Here is a 5,928-nt window from a genome sequence, read left to right as displayed (position 1 = left end):
CCCATTTCTTCTAAAGCAAAATTCCCAGTTAGGCCACACCCATGGCCCCCTGGCCCCGTGTTGGTTTTTCTGCGATCTCCATCGTCAACGACTCACATCGCACGAGACACAGAGACAAGTCTGACGTTGCCTTCAAGCTTCACCGCAGCACGAAACGAACCGAAACTATACAACCTATATATAACACTGGTGCCGTGACCAGGATTTCGTGCGGAAGGGAGTCAGCAGCAAGAAACGGAGAGCAAGAAGAGTTATTGGCGAGCGAGTGACGTGAGTAACATTCATCATCACAATCAACAATGACGAATCAACATCAGCAAGAACCATCAGCAGCCACACTGTAGAACCGTCAGCAGCAGCCGCAGCAGCGTCATCGTCAGCAGCAACGTCATCATCAGCAGCGTCATCGTCAGCAGCATCGTCGTCATCATCAGCAGCCAGCAGCAGCGTCATCATCAGCTCGATGCCACACAGGCGAAGCTCACCAGCGTTGAGAAGATGAAGACCTGCAGAGTGAAGCTGCGGACACGGCAGGCACACGTCGACATCCCCAGAGGGCAGCGACCTTGAGACACCCGCCAGATGAGGAGGACACGGACGACGACGGGTTCGATACGGGTCAGACATCGACGTCGCAGACAGCGCAATCTTTGGAGTCACGAACCGAAGGTCCGCGTGTACCTGCGACTGATGACGGCAATCCGGAGAGGGTTCGTCAGTTGAAGAAAAGCGATGAAGAATCAGTTCTCTATACAACCTCACCACCAGGAAGTACAGCCACCGACCCAGATACGGAGGCAATCATGTTGGACGTGGACAGCGACGAAGACGCGCAAATGCCGCAACAGAGGCATCCCAGCCGACCGACGGCCTGGCTGGATTTTGCGCTATATATACGCTACTCGCTATTGGGGGTACCGCAGTATTGTGGTAGTATTGTGCACCTCACTACCTAACCCAACGTTGTCATAGCACACCGCGACATACGGTACCGCCTACATGTGTACGGGACGCCGTCGCAGGTCCTGCGGTACTAAGTGTCATGTTTATAATTATTTATATTACGCGAGCGTGACAATTACCCTTGGTTTGCATAAATTTTGTGGCAGTGAGTTTTTTTTTTACCGTTATGATAAGGATTGCAATCGTTGCAATGTTTATTGCTTGTTGTCTAGGACGACAGTTGCTGGCAGTTGAGCCAGGCAACTTTTCTGCCGGGGGGCATGTGTAACAGTGTTACTGTAGTTTAGAATTATTAGAAGGTATAGAGAGTAGAGTTGGTTTGAGAAGATACGTGGCAACGTGGATACGTTCGTTGGCAACATATGTGTAGATATTTGCGCTACGCGCGAGCGCATAATTAAATAATATTACAGCAGTAGCGAACAAGTAGAACTGAAATTAGCAATGACAGTAGTCGCTTAGTATCAGTATATAGCTAGGCAGCAGCGAACGTTGACCGCGCGGAGCGTAATAGCGGCATGTCATTACGTAAGGTTAGCACGGGTTGGTCGCGCGCAGGCCAGGAATACGCGGCAAGCGTGCGTGTTGACCACATGTGATATGTTCGTGACGATCGAGTTTAGAAGCATCTCACGTAGTCCCATTCTATATATGGGACTTCGTGAGATCATTACACCAAAGACATAGATATATTTTAGTGCAGTAGAGTCCCACTAGTCGCCATCATGGCAGCAGAGTTCAGTACACCATAACTACGTCATAGTGTACCATGTAGAAATAATTTAGTTAACGAATCAACGAACAGAAGAAATCAAGTGTCTGACCAATGGTCAGGCATGGGGAGGGGCTGATTTATTTGGGGGAGTATAAAGTAGATTAGGCAGAACAGAAAAGGGTCGAGTCCGCGCACGACGCGCGTGGGCGCGGGTTGACACGCGAGCCCGCGCACGGCGCGCGGGCAGTGGTGACAAGTTTTACCAGCTCTTACGAGGTTCCTACGAAGTTTACAAGTTTTACAAAGTTCTTACAAAGCTTACAGTTTCTCATGCAGTACTACACAAAGTCTGCATCAGTAGCCTCTGAGTAGAATAAAATATCATCTCATCTGTTACCATAAAGACGTGTTGGTTTTTCTGTGATCTCCATCGTCAACGACTCACATCGCACGAGACACAGAGACAAGTCTGACGTTGCCTTCAAGCTTCACCGCAGCACGAAACGAACCGGAAACTATATCACCTATAACACAAGTAGCATTATATATGCCGTGTTCCTACCTAAATATACTCTGTCGTATTCAGCGTCAGACTTTTCCCAAAATAACATCATCTGTGCTTGCCATTACCGCGTCGCCAACCCTCTATAGCATCCACCTATACACCTGTGCGTAACTATATACCATACGGTTATCTGCTTTGCCTTCATTATGGCGTGACTGAACGAATCCTTATATCGTTCAGGTACGCCCTAGTATCTTAGGGTGCTTACACATCGAGCATATCTATATCCCGTGCTCCCTGACACGTTGGAGGATTCCCAGCGTATATATTCTGTGACAAAAATCCCCCGAGGTCCTTCTCTAGGACCGTGTATACGCCACTTGTCTTTACAGAGACATAACTTTAGCCGCGTATGCTAACCTCGTTTCCATGCGTTAAACGTGACGCATGATACGTTCGCGTAGGGCCCTCTTCGCCCTTTATCACACGCGTGCCACGGCTATCTATCCTAGCCCGTGTAACGCTCTCTATACCGTATGCACCCTATAACGCTCTATTGTGGCACAAACCGTCCGCACAGGCAATATCGTCCGTATACTTAGCAGTCAGGCGACAGTAAACAGCGTTAGCACAGAGATATTTATACTAGAAAAACTGCAACACTTACCACGGCATTATATATCTTCCTCTTCTTTCTTCCAGCTTCTTCTCTCAGCTTCCGTTGCTCTGTCAGCTCCGGCGTCTCGGCATTGCCTTCTTTCGTTCGTCTCCCCCTCTCTTCCTCCGTCGTTCATCTTTCTTCCAGATGTGACAGGAATGATCGTTCATGTAGAAGTGATGATAAAAGCCAAATTTGTTGTAGTAAGCAGAATAATCTTTAATAACTTGTACACATCACATCTCCTTCTTACACGCAGACAAAGAACGTGCACACGCGCACACGCGCGTGTGCCTCCTTCCGCGACTAGAACCAGAATCCAGAATCCCCCTACTATTACATCTCTACCTATATATTCGACCAAAAGTCCCAACATCTTGAGCGCACATGTCACCCGTTCTCTCAGAGCACGTCCTACCCGCATTTCACACTAATCCTCGAAACTGCCTAACCTAAAACCCGCTTATCCAATTCCCTGTAACATCAATGTAGCCGCGCGACGCTCTGTGTAGCTAGACTATGGCTAAAACAACTACCAGTCTAACTCCACTCGACTAATCCATGTAACGCGTATAAAACAGACGTTACATTATCTCCCTTTTCCCCAAAACGATGACAACCCTGTCATCGATTTAGCGTCCTCGCTGCTCTACACTTTAACCTGAACCTAACCAATTCCAAAAAAAACTACTACCCTAATATCGTCCTAACTCAACCCAACGAGAGAAACGTCTTTCTGGCCGATTAAACCACCCACAATCAATACACATAACAACAATCAAAATACAATAAGAGAGCACATATGAAGCGTAGAAAACAAGTAACGATAAAGTTCGACCACAATAGAAGTCAGAAACTCAAAACATTTGACAGTAAACATTTTGATATCGCTGCAATTACTCTCACTCTTGCGTATTTTTATGCTGTAACCGTATACGTGGCGTATGCAAATAGCGACACGCATTACCGAAACCACGTTATATCTGGATTATATCATCATAATCCCAGGGCACACAGGGGCGCATGCACACAGGCATTAATAAACACGGCACTGATGTGGTACTTTGTCACTTCCACACATCATACGGCCAACAAAAATCATCATATATCATCCATCATACATCATACTTCATATACAGCCAACAAAAATACGCAAAACTGATTTCATATTTTCGATGAAATGTTTTTGGCCTATAATCAAACTCTAATTAAAGAATGTGTTTAGCGGTCTGACAATATAATGGAAACGTACCGTCACTGGTTAGCACAAATTCAAGAAAACGATCACAAATTTCTAAACAAATATTATTAAGTTTCACAACAAATATTTTCCACAAAAAAATCTTTTAGAAGCATATATCATAAAGAAAATACGGCGTTCATAAAACAACCATAAACCTACATACATACACACAATGCCAGGTAGGCTTGTGAAACAACTGTGTCGGCGTTCCTTATTCAAAGTTTTATTCCGCTCCGCAAGTATATACGCATCGACATAACATAACATGCACCTTTTGAACTAAAACAGGTATGAGGGATACAAAATGGTGCATGCTTGCATGGCGTATACAGTAAAAACCCTCGAGTACGAAATAAATGCCGACACAAGATTGATTCACATACCCATTTTAATTATTTCCGTCTCGTTCATCTCTCGCGTTCTTGTTCCATTCGTATAACTGCATCCTTCTCTTCCTTCGTCGGAATCTATTCTTCCTTTCACGTCCTTCTCCTCTCCGCTGACAACCTTGCCGACGCGGCGGCCGCAACGGTCCTCCTACACGATTTCCAGCTGATCCTCGTCGCCATCGTCATCGTCGTCGGTGCTAGCGCAGTTTGGCACCCATCTCATCATCAAAACTCGCTCGTTCCGTCCCTCTCTCCCTGTCTCGCTCTCCGTCATTCTTCCTCTCCATCTTCCTTGCTCCACCGTTCTCTGGCCCGCTTCTCACTCTCCGTCGTTCTTCCTTCTCCGTCTTCTTTGTGTATGGTCCGTAGATCGATATAGTAGTAGGTAGTACCTTACGTTGCCTCCGCAACGGAATACCCAGATTTTTGACTGTCACTGGCACCAAAATGTAAACAGGGCTGAGCGTTCATGTAGAAATGATGAAGTAGCAACGTGACGTCGTGCTACGCGCGCGTATAAAACAGACGTTACACTACCATAGGTTTCTGTAATCGATTCTTACTAGTACACCTGTGTTTATAATTAGGGAAACGCCCTAGCCAGTAGTGTGCAAAACTACTACTTCATCCCCGCCCGCCTTTCCCCTTGTTTCTCTTGTCGCACGCTCAGCCTCCTTCTTCTTCCACCGCCTCTCGGCTGTCTTCCCTGCCACCTTCCCTCTGTCTCCTACCCCTCTCTCTCCCAGCAAGCTATATTATGTACTTTTATTTAGGCCGTACTGCACGTCTAAAACGGTGCTCGCGCATGCGCAATATCTCCCGAGAACAATAACATTTAGCCAAGGTTATGGATTTAAAATGAAGAGGGATTATTCCACAATAGATTTCTGTAATAATATTCCATTAGTAGACCTCAATTATGAAATAGGAAGCACACCTTGCATGTTAGGTCCCGGCTGCATATACCAGTCAGTATATAATCAGACAACGTTAGTGTTTGGGCGCATGAGCAATATCTCACCAGAGGAGTTATATTTTATACTAAAAATAAATTTAATATGGTGATGAGGTATCCTAGCATTGGTTTCTGTAATAAATTCTTATTAGTACACCTGTGTTTATAATTAGGGGAACGCCCTAGCCAGTAGTGTGCAAAACTACTACTTCATCCCCGCCCGCCCTTCCCCTTGTTTCACTTGTCGCACGCTCAGCCTCCTTCTTCTTCCACCGCCTCTCGTCTGTCTTGCCTGCCACCTTCCCTCAGTCTCCTACCCCTCTCTCTCTCTCCCAGCAAGCTATATTATGTACTTTTATTTAGGCCGTACTGCACGTCTAAAACGGTTCTCGCGCATGCGCAATATCTCCCGAGAAGAATAACATTTAGCCAAGGTTATAGATTTAAAATGAAGAGGAATTATTCCAGCATAGATTTCTGCAATAATATTCCATTAGTAG

Source organism: Priapulus caudatus, unplaced genomic scaffold (genome assembly GCF_000485595.1).
Source record: "Priapulus caudatus unplaced genomic scaffold, Priapulus_caudatus-5.0.1 Scaffold2212, whole genome shotgun sequence".
Lineage (NCBI taxonomy): Eukaryota > Metazoa > Priapulida > Priapulimorpha > Priapulimorphida > Priapulidae > Priapulus > Priapulus caudatus.
This window is presented reverse-complemented; position numbering follows the sequence as displayed.